The sequence below is a fragment of the Amphiprion ocellaris genome, chromosome 6, assembly GCF_022539595.1.
Source record: "Amphiprion ocellaris isolate individual 3 ecotype Okinawa chromosome 6, ASM2253959v1, whole genome shotgun sequence".
Classification (NCBI taxonomy): Eukaryota; Metazoa; Chordata; class Actinopteri; family Pomacentridae; genus Amphiprion; species Amphiprion ocellaris.
The window spans coordinates 7,355,309-7,374,206 of NC_072771.1; the positions used below are offsets into that span (position 1 = coordinate 7,355,309).

The window sequence follows — 18,898 nt, forward strand, 5'->3', positions numbered from 1 at the left end:
ATGATAACAGTAAATGCATGATAAATCCAGTGTAGACATTGGTAATGTGGTAAATGACTATTCTAGCTGGAAACAGCTGATTTTTAATGGAATATCTCCATAGGGGTACAGAGGAACATTTCCAGCAAGAGTTGTCATGGGAAACATGACATTGCCTGGGTGACCCCAAACTTTTGGACGGTAGTGTAATTATTGGAAAAACTATTTAGTTGTACCAAGGGATAATTTTTACCTCTCAAGGGTTCTTTAATGGGCGATCTAAAGATCAAACTGCCATTTCTGTGACTGATCCACAGCTGCCCCCTCATAATTTAACCAACTTTCACCTTTTCACCTTCTGATTTAAACGCATATCAAAAACATACATCATATGTGTCCTAAACCTTCTAAGAACTTGCAAAAAACAGCTATTCTGAAGAAAAATAGAGTACACATTCAGCTATAAAAAGAGCAAAGAGAGAAATGGATTATGAAAGTGATTTATGGTCTGTGTTCCTGTGGGGGGGTCTGTGAGAGTTGTGTACAGGGCAGGTTCCATAAAGCATGCAGAGAACACATGTGAACATACGCACACACCTTGAGGAAACCCCTCTTGGGTGCTCATTTGTACGAACACACAGCCGCTCTGCTGGCTTTGTCTTGAGTTACAAGTCGGAGCCGGTGAGCTGTGTGTGCAATAAAACACCAGACAGTGACCTCGATCCTTCCTACTCTGACCCTGGACCATTTCACCAACCCAGCACAAAACTGGTTGTACATCAGAATCCTCGGTCTGTGCAGCAGTAAATCGTATTCCATTGCTGTGCCCCGAAAAGACAAGGAGGGCAGTGAAACTAAGGTTTGGGCAAGGCCATGTGAGGATGAAAGAGATCCGTTTCAGCACTTGTATGAGGGATTTATGGGAAAGACTGCTGTGAATGTAAAACATTGAGGGCAGCGCCACAGCTCATCTCAGCTTTCACCAGCACTCATATTTGTCCGGAGCTAAAGCCCAGCTACAGTTGCAGCTCCGTGACCCTCCTGACTCTCCTCGCTCCCTACATCCAGTGGGTCCACGCTGACCCATTACTGCATACCGGAGAGCCTGTCAGCCTATATACTTACAGTCACTTGTGTTTGCAGATGTACTCTGCCTTCGGTAAGCACTTTGGGACAAACATGCAAACAAACACGTGAATAAATCTGGCTTTGACCTGACTTGCTTCTTCCAAAAAGTTCTGTGTGGATCTGTCAATCACTATGACTGCTGCTAGCACCGAGGCTGTGGACTCGGCTTGAAAACCAAAACGCTGCAGCAGAGCTTGGTATAGTGTGAAACCAGCAGGGATTTGCTGAATCCAAAATATTTTCAGGAGTTCAGCTTGGAGTCGTCTTCGATGGGCTTTGGAGCCTCGCAGCGTGAACTCACCCCACTGGGCCACAGCAACAGTTGAAAGCTTAAACTCGAGCAAACTTCTGCACAAACCCCTGCAGAGGCAAAACACAACTTTTCCCTCAACTTCAGTACATTAAAGATAGCACAGAGCTGTCTGTCGACATTGGTTTTCCAAACTGTGATGCCCTTAGATGACCAAGCTGGTGCTGAAATCGCCCTTTAATATTTATGCCTTTTTGTGTGTGTGTGTGTGTTCCGAGGTATGTGCTTGGACAAGTCTGCATATTCCCTCGTAAAGTGGAGGAACATCTTTTTGCCTTTTCATCCCTGAGAGCCCAGGAGGGTCGGGCATCGCTGCAGTTCCTGTTGTGTGATTGACAAGCGCTGCCGCCTCTGTAATCTCATTGCATGGCTGACTGGCGTGATCTGAGGAGTCAAACAGAATAAGGCCTTTACATTGACATGCTAGGAGAGTCCTGCCACTGAATGGACGGATACCAGCGGTTCCCTTGCTGTGATTTCGTCTTCTATTCTATACAACTCCGCTAGTCCCTGACGGGGAGCGATACAAAGAGCTCAGTGTGCGAGTGTCTAGGTGGAGAAAAGACCGACAAGAGCGATCTCGGTGTATACAGTAGCTTGATGTCAAACCCAAACACAGACACTCCAAACATGAGGACACATGACTGAACAGATGGTGAAAAAACTTGACACTCCACAATACGCTCTCAGATCTTCACTGTTTCTAGAGAGAACCTGGATTTGGAGGTTTTTGTGATGTTGCAGCATTGAATTTCAAGGCTGTTGGATTTAAGTAACACACTTGATGATAGCTTGCGTTTGAGTTGAGTTTTGACTGTGTTCAGTATACAAATCTGTCGCAAAAGGAAATCTTAATGCTGAACCAACCTTAAACTGTACTTGTAGAGATAGTAGGACAACTTGTGGAAACCAAACACATTTCAAATAAATGCACTGTCCCCAGTGAGTTTAGCATGAAAAAGATGAACACACCAAACCACCACACATTAGGAGATTTATAATAGAACTTGAAAGGTGGCCAAAACTATGTACACTCTGCCCAATCTTAAATACCTCACGTTTGAAAGCAGCTGACCTGTTGTGCTACCATTGATAAGAATCATCCTACATACTGTAACTCTGTGTGTCTGTTGGCAACGTTATCTGACAGATTTAGGAAGTAAACTCAATGAGAATTAGACAAGAAGCAATCCGAAATAAGGTTATGGTTATCAGCTTATTGGATAGGTTGATAAGCTGTTTAGATTTAGTCTTTAAGTGCATTATTATATTATATGATACTATTATATTACAGTATTATCTCACGTATATTACAAATGCTGCATGCTTATTGTGGCTCTCTGACACTGTGGTGGGAATGTGTGAATAAAGCTGTGAGGAACATTGATGGGAATGAGGCCAATGTTTGAATGACAGAATGCAGTCACTCTAACAGACTGATGAAACGGCAAAGTTTTGGTTTCATTTCTGGGTTCATCTTCATATGTACAGTCAGTGGTTACTACTAGTGACACCCTTCAAATTGTTACGCAGAGTAACTAAATCCATTGTTAATACATAGTGATGATGAGGCCACTGTTAAATTGGAATCCTTTATGATATATATCTATCTGTAAGATTCATTTAGATGTCTGAAGGTAGACTTTGTTGTGTCTCCTCATCATGTAAGTGGGATCTCCAGTCATTTTGCTGTGAGCACTGAGCTGTGGCCTGATTGAGGGTCTTTCCGCCAACTAAGTGAAAGGCCTTTTTCCGGGGACCCATCCCCTATGATGACATGTCAACCCAGGGTCAGATGGATCACCCAGCCTCTCATCAGTGTCCTGTTTCAGATAACCAGAAGACTTGCTCATCTCTTCCCAGCCTCCGTTGGCAAACAATCCCTCTCGCAGTGAAAGCATTTAGAGTCAACAGAAGCCGTTTCATTCTTCCTCTCATGGAGAACGAACACCGCTGCTTCTCCCATGACTTTCAGACCCATTTATACCAGAAGTCTCAGTGGACTGGCACATATAAATACAGTCTGGACACCTACTGGGCCCCCAGTGGTGTTCTGATCATTTGTTCAGCTAAAATCAAACGAACAGCCTGTAAACACCGTTCAAAAGTTCAGGGTCATCCAGACATTTCCACGTTTTCCATGACAACTCCTACTTTTATCCACGTGCTAACATAACTGCACAAGGGTTTTCTAATCATCAATGAGCCTTTCAACACCATTAGCTAACACAATGTAGCATTAGAACACAGGAGTGATGGTTGCTGGAAATGTTCCTCTGTACTCCTATGGAGATATTCCATTAAAAATCATCTGTTTCCAGCTACAATAGTCATTTATCACATTAACAATGTCTACACTGGATTTATCATTCATTTACTGTTATCTTCATTGAAAAAAAATGCTTTTCTTTCAAAAATACAGACATTTCTAAGGGACCCCATACTTTTGAGCAGTAGTGTAAATGTGCTGCAACACTTCCTAGCATTTTGTACAACCAGTGCACACCAACATACTGTCAAATAAACCCATACATTCCAGTATTCTAATAGAAATGGAGAAAAATAACATTATTATTCAATTTAGCTTTCTGGACCTAAGAATGTGTGTCAGACAATAAATTCAAACACATTTAGCTTATATAATCCTCCTCTGACAGTAAAAAGACATATGCATGAAAACCAGTGATCCATCTCAGAACTGTAGGCCGAAGAGTGAACCCTGGCAAAGGAACCACTGTAGCCTCCTGAAATATTCACATATGGTTGTAATACATGTCCGGATCCCTCAGACACATTGCCAGAGTTGAAAAGCCTCAGAAACTAGACAAGATAAAAACAAGATCAAGCATTTCTCCAGATACATTTTCTTATTTGTTTCATGTCTTTCTCATCAGTGTTACCACATTTTGAACATCTGGTGGAGTTTTTTTAAAAATGCCACAGTAGGTGAGATTCCACCCACTTGTGTTTAAAACCTGAGTGTCAAAAATTGTGTAAAATTTTAAACGTTACCAAACAATTTACACATGAACTGTCTTGGCTTTTTTATTGCCTTTTATTGCATCATCTAGTTGCATCCACCTCTTCTGCATTTTTAAAATTTCACTCAATTGGAGAATTAGCTCCACCTGCTCTTGGAGCTGTAGACACAAACACACATTAATATTCATTTTCTTTAAGAGGTTTTCTAGAAATGTGCCCAAAATTTAGATGTTCTTTTTATTTCTATTTATGGCTGACTTTGGGACTAGAGTTCAGGCTTGTTTATGTGCAAGTAGCTGAACAATGGCAAAGATCCATAAGAGGGAGGTGTCTGCATGCATGGCTTCATAAATTCAACAAAAAAGGTGTGAATATTTCTGCAAACACTGAGCTTTGAATTGAGTTTTCTTTAATTTCTGTCCAGAGATGTTTATGTCCTTGCCACCACCTCAACACAACCAGCCTGTCTGGTTCATTATCTCATGATTGCAGCCTTTTACATGCTGCATTCATGCTCTCCAGGAGGAGGTTGGGGTGGATGACGGCCACACAAATCTCACATCAAAGACCAGGGCTCACATCCAACCCATGGTTTAGGATTAAACACCAAAAGTACTTTGGTTAGAGTGAGATCATGGTTCTGATTCATTCTACTGTCAGTACAGGCCTGTCCTGGATGGGTATTACACTGCCAGATTTATTCTTCTTTACATTGTAGCAATACTTGTATTATCAACATTTATGCAACTTACAAAATTTGTATTAAAATCATGCAGAAATACAGAAAATTCACAACAGCTCTTAAAGTCACAAATGTTGTTTTTAATCTTTCTTTAATTAAAAAAAGAATAACAAGATGCAATTCTTCTTGCTTTTAGAAAAACATATTTGCTGTTGCAATTAATTTGTACATAAATATAATTATTAGGATGCATTTGGATACAGCAGTAGGAAATTGAAATTTTCTTGGAAGGCTTATAATATCTGGAAAGCCGAGTTATAAATTGCTTCCACAAGTGTTTGTGCTATTGTGGATCTCAGAGGCCTTCAGGAAGAAGCTCATCATGCCCTCAACCCCCTGCAGTACAGAGGTGAACACAATGGTCTGTAAACACGTAGAAACACAAGAGCGTTCATGTAAGTGAGCCTGGAACAAGAATTTACTCCCAGTGAATGTATCCCAAAACACCTTTACTGTTTCCATAATTCTTTGCTTTTGTCCTTTTAAAACATTAACTCCTCATCACCGTCAGTGCTCGTGATCTAGTGATTATATTGTGTAGTGAAATTACACACTCATAGCCATAAGTCTTAACAAGGAAACCATCAGTCACAGCTCCTTAAGGCAAAATCATCATACTGTAGGACACACAGGCAGTCTATAAACACTGTGGGTTTGGATGAGCTTAAAGAGGTGTGTTTGACACTTATTGTACATTACAATTACAACAAGACTTGTTGTTACACTTCAGGCATGTAGAGACATATTAGATCATAACCACAAGAGCATAAACATGTGGCTGCTCTGTCTTGTGCAAAAGAATTCTATCAGCACACGTCCGTCCAAGTTAGCCTTAATGATGACATCATAAGATTTAATGGCAGATTTAAATTTGGACTTATTGAGCCAATGAGTCATGCAGCTGCAAAACAGACACATCTGCATACAGTCTGATGAGACCACAGTAGCGTCTTTATGAACGCCAGGTGTGATCTCACTCGCAAAGTTTGATTTATAAAATACACTCTTCTCAATTCACAGACAGTGAAACCATGTCTGAACCGAGAAGCTGGTAGTCTTAATGCTATTATACGACCTGACCTGTCGCACCAATCACAGGCAGCCCTGGAGGATGGTGACCTCATCAGTGTAGTTTGCCAGCATTTATTAGCCGTCTTGACTGCTTTGTTAGTTCAGTTGAACCAGGGCAGAATTCAGGCACTGATTATATCCTGGAATGCGGTACTTCCCCATGCATTACCACTGATGGCATACAGCAGTGGGTGGAGTGACGCTGAGCGGCAGGCAGGCGACAGGTCGACACACTGGACCACTGGCACGGCAGCCTACTGTCTGACCTTCCGCACATCATCACTTGGCCATCAACCGGGCGGGAGGGGAGGAGAAGGGCAGCGTTTTAACAGCCACTTAGCGAGAGTGTAGCGCGGAGCCGAGCATGCTATGTAAACTCATTTATCCTGGGATGTATGGAGTGTGGACATGCTTACATCTACTTCGCTGGTGGTTTGCTGGTGTTGGTGGTAAAGTGCAACACTTCACAGCAGCACTCTGATATCACTCAGGCTCATCACTGTCTAATAAATCAGCAGAGAACATCCCACGCTGCTGGGGTTTAAGTTCTGAGAATGATCCTCTGGCATGCTGTCTGGCACATGCCTTTGGGGTTTGTGCAGGAAAACAGGGTCTGAAATGGACTCTGTTGAAAAGATATATCTGCTAATATGAACAGTAAACATATCGGTTGGTAAGTATGTAGCCCAGCGGCATGGCAGAGCGATAGGAGATCCATTCTAGGGAGATGGCAGCCTGAATAATGCAGGCATTTGTTCTGTTTGAATGAAAAGAAGCTGGCAGTGGGGCAGCTCTGCTGGCAGATGATCCGGTGGCACAGTGCCGCCCTCTCTCAGGGAGAGGAGAAGGGGTAAAAAAAAAAGAAAAAGGTCTCGAACAGAATCCGCCTTCACATAACCACCAGACCCGAGGGACAACTGAGAAATCACACATTCCAGCAATCTTCAAGTCACAAAGTTTGCAGCTGAAAAAAGGTGAAAAAATCCTACAAAGACGTAATTGAGCTGAGAGGAGGGTGCAGCGTGGCGTAACTACCTGTTACAATCTGACACCAGCCCCCCTGGAGGGCCTGTGCCCATGGAAACAGGAGCCTGAGAAAAGCATAGTGCAAGGTGCTTTTTCCTAACCTTCTTTTCCTCTTTTACTAACATTAATTGGTTGCCAACAGCACTTGACTGTAGCGAGTTGAATCCTCCCCCTCGGCACGTCTTTAGCTCGATCCAGAGAAAAGCCGGGGCCCAGATGAGCGGAGAGGTTTTTGCCAGCTCCCAGCGCCAAGCCGCCAGGGAGCCGGATCGTTCGCATTGATCAGATCTCTGTTATGTGTCACACAAGACTGGGCTGAGGCTGGGTCCACTCCTTCTCCGGAGGAAAACTGTCTTTATGGCATCACACACAGAGGGAAATTATTTCATCCGTTAGTCTCAGGCCACTGGTGACAAGGTGGGGGGAGATCATCAGCTCCCTCCTAACTAGGTCACCGTGTAATTCAAGTCCAGCAGGAGACTGGAAGCAAGAGAAGGCTGAATGTTTAAACTCCCCCTCACCCGCCGCTGGAGATCTTGTTAAAAGATGCCACAGAAAACTAAGAGGGAAAATAGAACAACCCTAATTTCATTTCTAGAACAAACAAGATATCCTATTTTATACACGTTCCTGTTTAACCAGACTGCAGTTTATCTACTGGATCATGCATTGCAGTGGGCTCAGGATGGAAAACAGGAATATGTTTCAACTCTGACCATTATATAAATCTTTAAACTGATAAGATGGTAGAGCTTTTAATAACTTTATAAGGGTCGTTTTTCTGTTGACATGCTGTCATCAGGCTCAGGATCATTTTACAGAAATGTAAGCGGCGGCTGGCGCTGTCAAGAGTCTCATCTGTCGACGGGAACCGAAAGCCAAGTCATTAGTCTTAGTGGTCGTCGGCATGCCAGTCAAGAAGCTCCTTTCTTCATCTGAAAAGGTTTTTATAGAAAAATGCACCTCTTCAGAAACAGCCGACAACTTCGGACAGCCTCAGTCGGCGGCTGCTGCTCGAGGTGACGGAGCTCTGAAAAGAAGCGCTGAATTGCCTGTAATAAGGTCCTCTCAAGCTAAACGGTGGGACTCTCAGCCACTTCTGCAGTTATCATCTTACACCACAATGACTTGAGGTTAAAACGAGAGACTACAGCAGAAAATGTGAGCACCTGCAGGACCATTAAATTTTCAGGACGGTTGTGGTAAAAAGTGCGAGAGCAGTGTAATCCAAGGACGTCTGTTAGTTTGCTGTAGACCTTTTAGTGAATTTGTCTTTTCTTTTATTTCTGAAACACTGTCTGGTACCTTCAGTAGCACCAATCCATATTTTCCTCACTGAACACAGACTTCCAATTCTCTGTATAAAATATTTACACTGATGGCTGCTGTGCAAGTAGCATGTGCGGTAAATGGTAATGGTTGAATATGAGTAAACATTTTCTTTTACTATTCACAGTAGCTAGGTTTCCATTCAGCACAGTTCTAATCATTAGGGCGTGTGTCCATCAATTACCATAAAGCAGGTGGTACTAATTGGTGCTGGAGAAAAGAGAACACAATGGCATGACCTTGGTAAAATGCCAGTCAAAGCTAAAGTTGGGAAAAACGATGCAGAAAACTTGATGGAAATATAACATTTCTGTTTGTCTCAGGAGGAGGTTTGCAGCACTGATTGGAACCCTTCTGTTTGGCTGGTATGTACCTTTTAGTGAGAGCCCACGTGTTGCAGAGTGCATTGTAGGACTGGTTGGATAAACAATGCTACAGAAATAAACTGCATTATTTTTTTTTTTTTAAATATATGAGTTTTAGTCAAAAAATTACACACACTACCGTTCAAAAGTTTGGGGTCACCCAGGCATTGTCAGGTTTTCCATGACAACTCCTACTTTTATCCATGTGCTAACATAATTGCACAAGGGTTTTCTAATTATCAATGAGCCTTTCAACACCATTAGCTAACACAATGTAGCATTAGAACACAGGAGTGATGGTTGCTGGAAATGTTCCTCTGTACCCCTATGGAGATATTCCATTAAAAATCAGCTGTTTCCAGCTACAATAGTCATTTACACATTAACAATGTCTAGAATGTATTTCTGATTAATTTAATGTTATCTTCATTGAAAAAAATATGCTTTCCTTTCAAAATAAACAACATTTCTAAGTGAGCCCAAACTTAATGGTAATATCTATTCTTCCAGCTGAGCTACTTCAGTTTATCAGACGCCTGAGTGAGATCAAAGTTAAGCTGATGGAAAGCAGAGCTTTAAAAAGTCCCATCCTTTACTCCACAGACTCAGTCTAGAAACAACATTGGCTGATGTTTTGCCGCCTTCCAAGCCAAAACTGCCTCCCCCAAGGATGCCCACCCCCAAAAGTGAAGCCCAGCCTGGAGGCACGTAAAGGTAATGTGGGGGGAATTCTCCAATCAAGTAAGCTGCGAGGGGCTAGCGCTGCTGAACAGCGAGGGCTTCCTCCGCCTGCAGCGCTCTCCCCAGCTTTGTTCTTGCCGTTATCTTCAGCAGCAGATAATCCTGAATGTGCTGCGTGGATCACAGCTGCTTTGCCAGGAATCAACCACCAGCTCATCACGCATGTTAAACTCATTACATATTCAAATGGGAACTAAATCTCCTGCATATCTACTTGCTGGAGGGGCGTGTGCACGTGTGTTTACATGCGTGTGTGTGTGTGTGTGTGTGTGTGTGTGTGTGTGAGTGTGTGTGCATGTGTCTGTGCATCAGCCTCCTCATCCATCCTCACACAGGCTTTGCTGCTGGCGTTTTTCACCCCCTATTTAACCTTCCCCTTTCATCCTACCCATTGTTCGCATCCACTCAGAGACTTGGAAACAGTTTGACTCCGAAGCCCTCTCTGAGAATTCTTTGGCAATGAGCTAAAACGAAGTAGCTGTTGACACACACCTAGAGACGTATGGAGGCAGACAGATGAGTGTGGGTGGGTGTGTCACATAGTGTCAAGGCTCTAAACACCGTGTGTTCCCACAGGACATGGCAGCATCTCAGTATGAACAGATTGGAGGGTCAGAAAATTGATCCTACAGGGGTCAAAGCTCAAACTGACCGCCCTCTTCAGCTACACATCATCTGATTTTTGAAATTTGATGGTGTGCATTTTTTTAAAGGCAACTTCAGATGTTCCAGATGGGACTTAAACATGATCTGTCAAACAAAACGGTTCATTAAAGCTGTGCTAATCAATATTTTGGTATTCACAAACAGTCAAATGACTACACGGACCGTGACAGGATGCATGGGGGGAACTGTTTTGGTTTATTGTGCTCCCATCAAACCGATTCTTTTCAGCAAAAGCAATCTGATGAGCCCAGTATACTGTACAAAAAACTAGCATTAGCTGTATCACAGGGAATGCAGCAGTTACCAGCAAACTTTACAGATATTCTGGCAATTACACAGAAACTCAATTAACAAAGACTGCAAAGTCCATCCAGGCCTCAGTGGGATAAGGTGTATACATGCTCTACTATCCCATCTAATTACACTAGATCCCAGCTATCCTATTTGGGTTTCTTGTACACAGGATTAAAGCTAGTCGGGATTTTCTGTAAGAGCAAAATGATAACAGTTTGTGCTAACTCTAAAATGCAATAAGTGGCTACTCAGAACAATAATAAATCTACTGGGTTCAACAGGAGAGAAGCTGAGCGCATTGCCCTGTGTATCTGCTAAATCGGGTTAAAGAGATCTCATAAATCACAGTAGAATACAATCTCCAGTGGGAGAGCACATCTGTTTATTGTGTTTACCAATAGCTCATACATTTCATATGCTGGTAGTAATCACATCATATTCTAGGATCTGCAACGAGCGGATTAAGCAGGAGATCGATCCACAGTGGACATGTGTTCAGCAATGCTAGCTAAATTAGTCTGGTTGATAATGCGCTTGTTTGCATGTGAGGCTCAGTCAGTGGCCACTGATCTATCTGCAAGTCCACAACTCCACATTCACCCCCTAATCCTGTCCCCAGACAGGCTGATGCCAGATCAGCAGTGACTTCAGGCTGGAGGACCCCTGTCTCCTCATGAGGATCAGCCTCCATAAGTCACCACTGTAGCATGTATTGTCCTAGGTGTGGGAGAGCACCTTACAGCTACCTCAGGACACTGCAAACTGGATTTTTTTTATACTAATCTGCACCTCAGCTCTCACAATGCTTTCCTCACACTCACCTGATGACAGATAAAATAATAATTTCTTTGTAAGTATTAATTTATTTGAAACAGAATACTATTGTGTGTGCTTTAGTCAGTTCTGCTTCTCTGATGTGTTCAGATTCCCTATCAGCTACACTAACTAGCTCACATTAAAAAAATACTGCACTTCCTTTAGAAGCTGAACCAGTGACATAGTTTGCTCCAGTAAACACTGTAGAAAGTTATTATGACATCTTAAATATACAACATTCCCAGTGACTTTCAGACTGTAGCACCACAGTGAAACTCTGTGACTACATTCAGGAAATTTGAGGTATTTGAAAAAATTATTTGCATTTCCTGAGGAAAGAAAAAAACTAGACTTTCATGAAAATTTTTCAAATAAACTAATAGCATGCATTATAAATGCATACACTAATTAATCACCCTTGACAAGTGCCACTAAATGATTTATTTTCCATTTTCCATCAACATTCTGCTTAAAGGCTCAGCCATGCAGACTATTATGGAGTGGAGCTAATGGTAACAATACTCAGCAGGTAGACTACAATAGTTGTACAAGTAGCCCTGCAGTCACACATCCCCACTGACACTTTCTAATGTCTGGACACATCTTCTAGAACTACTTTCTTCAGATATGAAATTATGTTGCCCAGAGGTAAGGTGATGTGACTTTTCCATGTCTCCTCAGGGATTCAGGGATTCAGCTGTGCAAACTTCCAGACACCAAACCCAGGATACCAAAAGAAAATTGCTGTAACCCTCTCTAGATTTGCTCCACAGACACCCTGCTGCCTCTCTGCTTTCCCAGAACTCAACATCTTAAAGATGCCTAAATCTGTCAAAACAAACAAAGCCGTCTATAACCCAGGATCAATTTCACCTCCTGACATTTAGCTTTTTACAAGCGCTTATTGGCTACTAAGAGATAAACAGTGCCACTTTGTTGGCTGGAAAGACAGTGTGTGAGCAGAATAAAATTATGTCTTGAACATAAAGGGCAAAAGAGCAAACCATTGGAAAGAGAAAAACACAAGCCGGGCCAAACACGGGTCAATACCATTCCCATCACGGCCTCATTAAAACAGCCTGTATCTTAAAGTACATCTGGAGGAACCGAGATTAAAAATGCTGCTCGTTTGTTGGGAGTTTTTGAAATAGATCAGATTACAGTGATAAGACTTCTTTCATTTACAGGACACATATGGACTGGGATTCACCGCCACCCCAGTGCATGCTCAGAATTTCTATCAGGTACTGCCGTCTGACACCCCCCCCAATCCTCAGTTCAGCATAAATCTGTCTCAGCAGATCGTCCTCCTCCACAGTTGCTATCATATTGCTGTCCTATTATAATCCATTGTTTGAGGAGAAGACAGAAAGATCAATGTCTGATCATAGCAAACACACAAAGTGAAACGCTGTGATGTGAAAGCCTGTCAGAGCTGCAGAGAAAGAAAAGAAACGTATACATTACATCTGCTATATCTGCTGAGCTCAGGTCAAAGAGGAGCGAGGCGTCCACAGAGCCTTTGATTACACTACAAAGTCTTTAAAAATGCACTCGGGTCAGTGGAACGCAAACTTGGATCGATACCGCCTCTGAATCAACAGCCTTGTGGGTTTGTCTTGTCAGCTTGATTAGATTCAGGAGGAAAGTGGGTTGATGAGTAAACATGACAGCATCAATATTGCATGAGACTGAACATCCAACGATTTCCTTCTTTAATGTCTGTAAGAGATCTGGGTCGAATCCTCTTAATGCTCTGATATGAAGACGTTCTGTTTTTCTCATGGATTAAGCAGCTGAACATGGGACACAGAAAACTGTCAAAATCAAGAAATAAATATGAGTGTAAACAACCACGAGTGCAACTCATGCAACGGTCCAATTTCAACACATGAATCATTAATGTTATATAGAAGAGCTAAAGCACAAACAGAAACCTGGAACAGAAAGGAGCCTTCAGCCTAATCATTCCAGAACCATAAGGAGAAGTGGAAAAAGTCTACCTTGTTTATATGGAGCCGGGGCACTTCAGTGGCATTGTCAGCGCTGTAGCTGCAGGGTGCTTGTGTTTCCCCAGTGAACTGAAGCAGATGTCAGCAGAGACACCTGCTCTGGCTCAGCCTCCTCCTCCACTGCCTGCCGGGCCCGGGTGTCGGGGGGTCGCCGCCCTGCCCCAAAATACACCCATCGCTCAGCCCCCTGGCATGCTATTGTCTTAAGCACAGCCGCAGATTTGTGGACTCATTAAGACGTTTTCGCACATTTCTCATCTGTTGCATGACAGTTAAATGTTTAACATGAACAGAAATAGTAGCCGCTACACGCTAAAACGGTATTATGAGTGTCGATGCTGCTGCAAAAAATATGACTATGATCGCTTTGATGAAAAGACCTAAATTAGTGATAAGCATGGAAAAAAATTGTAAGGAGCTTACAGTGTTGTGCTCGGGGAGGGTGGGGGTGCACGCATGTGGCCGTGGCCGACCATCTGTTTCATGGTGGGCTCGCATCAGCGGCCGGATGATTGATTGACGGCCGGGAGATCAAATCTCTGCTGTTCTAAGAGGCAGACCGTTAGTCGCAGCCAAAGGTTCTCTGTGACGAAGGACACCAGAATCACGCAGCCTTCACAACGGCAAAATAAAACGCATTTAAAAATCAAATGTTGTGTAACTTGGCAGCGGCGGGAGAGCGGAGTTGTCAGCTGTAGGTTGCTGCATTAATCAGACCCTGCTCAGCAAAGATGCGAGGAACAGTGACCTATATTCGTCCTCATCTGAACGACAGATGTCCCCAGTGTCTTTGCTGCAGAGTAGTAGTATGTGCTCATTCTTTAGTGATTACAGCTGCACGCCACACAGCTCACAACTTCTGGAGTATAGTCTGTGTAATCAAGGGCATCATGCATTCAGTTCTTGAGGGGGCACGTTCCACAGTCCTGTAAAGTGTCGATCCGTTATACAGATTTATTTGCAGCATACACTAGATCCACAGGAATCCTTCTATTTGTTATAAAAAAAAAATCTACCATTCAGCAGGATGTGAAACATTTAGCATATTAGGGCTGAGCCATTTGAATGCAATTTTTCTGTCAGATGTGCCAAATTAATTTGTAAACACACTACGGTTCAAAAGTCTGGAGTCACTTAGAAATGTTATGATTTTTGAAAGAAAAGCATTTTTTTCAATGAAGATAACATTAAATGAATGATAAATCCAGTGTAGACATTGTTAATGTGGTAAATGACTATTCTAGCTGGAAACAGCTGATTTTTAATGGAATATCTCCATAGGGGTACAGAGGAACATTTCCAGCAACCATCACTCCTGTGTTCTAATTAGGGCTGGCCTGAATAGCAGTTTCTGGGCTCTGGATATTCGGCCCCAATTAATGACGAATATCCGAATATTCGGTCCATTTCGTAACTGGGGGGGCGGCAGGCGGTCGAGGCGAGGGGAATATTAGGATCAGTTCGTATAGTAACGTCCGAAGGGGGGACACGTCTGGCGAATTCACCAGATGAATATCGATCGCGCCACATCGTTCGGGGCTGGGGGATCCGAATATTCGGATCTCAAAGTTAATATTCGGATACAAACGTCACGACCGAATATTTGGATATTCAGATATTCGGGTCCAGTCATAGTTCTAATGCTACATTGTGTTAGCTAATGATGTTGAAAGGCTCATTGATGATTAGAAAACCCTTGTGCAGTTATGTTAGCACATGAATAAGTGGGAGTTTTCATGGAAAACGTGAAATTGTCTGGGTGACCCCAAACCTTTGAACAGTAGTGTATTTCTTTACAGCCAAGCTTAAATTCAGTATTCAGTGTGTAATAGAGTTTCAACATGTGGTTGAGCATTACCAGATGAGACGCCATTAAAAGAGGGACTGTCACACAAGGAGGACCGGATGAATTTGTATAACTACTGACTTGACAGTTTAAATTGGGTCAGACAGACTACATGACAAATATTCTAAATCGCAGCTTTTTTAACGAGCTAATTTCATTGTTTTAAACTGATATTTCACTTATAAATGGATGAATTCTATCTTGTTATGATTTTACTTACTGTTCACTCCTGTATTTGATAGCATTAAACAGGAACAAGCTGTGAGAACATGAAGACCTCACTGCTGCCGGTACTCATCATAGCATCAGTCATTTGTCAGTTCTCCCTTTTATAAGACTCCTTACAGTGGCAGTGTTGACATCACTGTTAACTTACTTAGTTAACTATGGATGTGAAGTGAATATAGACAGGAAAAATTAGAAGCTCTTCGTAAATTACAAATGTATTTAATTCACACTATTTCCATGGCATAAAATGAGACTGATTATTCAATGCTCACACTTCGTTAACACCTATAGACTATATAATGTCAATGTTAACATCACAGCTAACAGCCTATCCACAGCACCTCTACATCCTCCAATGTTACTACAGAGATCTCCAGGTGGAAGGAACCAAACAGAGTAAACAGATGGGGTGGTCTCTGTGCACCAGTCAGACTGCGATATACTTACTGACATACTGTACACAGCTTCGGATTTCTAAATGATGTTAAAGTGAAAAAGAATTTAAGCATTTCTGTAGCCATTCAAACTGATAAAAATAAGGGTTGAAAAATGCCACTGTATGTAATTCTACATAACTCATGTAATGTGATGCTGGATTCTGCCAGGACTATAAGAAGGTAAGCACACTACGCACATGGAGAAAGTATATTCCACAACACTGTTAGACAAAATCAGGTGAGTTCAGCTCTACTTTTGTATATGGCTCATTTTTACATTTTACCTGCTAGGTAGCCTCCGGGTCTGAAAACTGAAGCCAATGTGAAACCGCCTTAAACCTGCATTCTCTCTAACAGTCAGCAGGGGGCGACTCCTTTGGTTACAAATAGAAGTCTGATTGTACAGACGTCTATTAGAAGAAATTACTACTCCACCTCAATTTATTTCCTCAATAAACATGAGAAGGCAAATTCCAAGTTCAAGGCTTCAAAATGGTCGTCTACAAACCAATGGGTGATATCTATCTTTCATGACATTGTACCAATTTTGTCTAAACTGTGTTACTTCCAAACTTATGCATTCATCCTGTAAGGCACCAATAAAGTCCCAGGAACTATGTGATGCTACCCTACACTGAAGTATACAGAAACTATAGTTTGACCAACAGAATCATAATTCACCGCAACACGCAATATTCTTGTTCAAATTTAAGTTCATACATGTTTGGTCATTCAACAGTAGATTAGTTTGTTATTTAAAGGGCTGCTGAAGCTCATTACAAACTGAAACATTAGAAGTGTTCAGTCAAGATCACATGTTATAGAGGCATTCTGACCTTCAATCACTTTTATAGGTTAATAGTATTTCTATATCATGAAGCAACTTATTTAACAAATTTGTGCTTATAAGTCACCAAAAACTAATTCTAAGCCAGGGCTATTCAATTAAAAATTGACTCGGGCCGGATTTTCAGACTAAGAACATGAGCTGGGCCGGATGTTTTTAGCAGACAGTGAGCAAAGTTAACCATTTAAAATAAACACAAACAGATCAGATAACAAACACACTGGATGTTTATAAACGTATTGCCACATCCAAAAGTACATAAACACAATAGAAGAGCAGTACTTAAACTAAACCTGTGCTGAAATACTGCTTCTTTAAATTTTACATTTCAAACACACAACTTCAACACATTTTGATAGGTAAATATAAGCACAGGTTAAGGTGCATATGAACATAAAAACTAAGTGCAGATTAGAAACACCATCTTTTGTTTTGGTCACATCTCAAAGTGCATTAAAAAGTAACTTGCTTAACAGTAACTTTTCAGAACTTGAGACATTTTTCTTCTTTTGAAATAACAAAAAACAGAGTTTGTCCCTGTCCATATTTGGTCTCATCTGAGACAGCCGCATCTTCAGTGCATATAACAAAAAAATAAACAGTGGGCACAGTAATAGTTACTATCCCTTTGAAACGAAATAAAGCTGACATCAAAGTGCATAATAAAGTGCAACTAAGTGAAATAACTGTCAAAACAAAATGTCTTTCTTAAATATTAAACTTCTAATAAGTGACCAGAAAATAGTCACATAAATACATAAAACTACCTTTAGTGTCTGCTACAGCACGCTGCTTTGTTGCACTTACCATGTCTCGAAGACATCTGTGCCGAGAATGTTTGACGTGTCAGACCTGTTTGATAGCAGATGTCACACTCGTCTTAACTTTATCGTCCGTTAAAACTTCATCCACGACAGCCAACATGCAGTCCTTCACAGTTTCTGAGTCTGTGAACAGCCTCTTTTTCGTGGCCCTTTCCTGAGCTGTGCAGGTCCGCTTCATTGTAGTACAGCTCCGGTTGTAAGATGCAGTCAAACTCTGAATTATAGCCGCTCTCTTATGACATTCCTCGGGAAAGTTTGTCCGAAACGCGGCATGTTTTTCCAACGTGGTGTCTTCGGACATTATAATCTTTCAGCGCTGCAACGCACTCGTTGCAGAGTAAACGCATTGGTTTGGCGTTCGGACTTGGTGGTAAATAAATAAATACTTGTCAGTCCACGCAGGATTAAACCGACGGTTTTCCTCGCCGATTTGTCGTTTCAGGATAGAAAAAGACATGCTGCTATTTTCGCCTGTATAGAACTGCTAATGTTAATTTTTCAAACGCGTCTCCTCAACACAATGCATTGTGGGTTAGTTGCTAGGTTACGGTAAGTGTTGCATTCAATGTTTGCAATAATGTTGGAATTTTTGTAAGAACTTGTCAGTGTTACTGAAAGATGTTTTTCTGTTTTTCTCGGACTCAAGTCCCAATCACTCGGCACTTGCTTTAGGGCCACTCGACGGTTGCTTTCGGGCCGCATGTGGCCCGCGGGCCGTTAATTGAATAGGGCTGTTCTAAGCTAACACATAATGGAAATTGTCAGGGTTGCCCAAATTTTTTCATATGACTGTGAAGTATAAAATCAGACTGCTTCCATTCTGTCTCCCAATGTTGTCTAACCACATTCTGACATCTTCTCACTCTGAAAAAGAAACAAGTGAGCCTTTTTTTTCTTTAAAAGTTACAATAAATATAAAACAGCCTGGCTTGCTTAGTGGCAAGGTTTCTATTGTAATTAGAAGAGTCATCGCATATCCTAACCTTGAATCTACAAAGACAATAACTAGCATGGATGACAAAATGACATCCTTGTGAAACAACATGTGACACTTTGATGTGGCTGTGCTTCTGCTGCTTTTAACTTTTGTGACTCAGATCATAGTAAACCTCACAGGGGTCTTTTTTTTTAACTTCAACGTGACAAATGACTAAAACTGGTCATTTATCTTTGGAGGTGTAACAATAGAAACCTGTCTCTCTGAAAGGTTCAGCTAATCTGGAGCTGGAGTTGTGAAGGGGATCATATTGATCAC

General features: G+C 41.8%; 1 protein-coding gene across 1 annotated transcript in view; it reads right to left on the reverse strand.

Annotated features, from left to right (window-relative positions):
* tncb (tenascin Cb) overlaps positions 1–13,593 on the reverse strand; it is a 95,864-nt gene extending 82,271 nt beyond the window's left edge. The window contains exon 1 of the mRNA XM_023269448.3: positions 13,453–13,593. The gene's annotated coding sequence lies outside the window, so the exon portion shown is untranslated. The remainder of the gene's footprint in view (positions 1–13,452) is intronic.
* Positions 13,594–18,898: the final 5,305 nt, after the last annotated feature.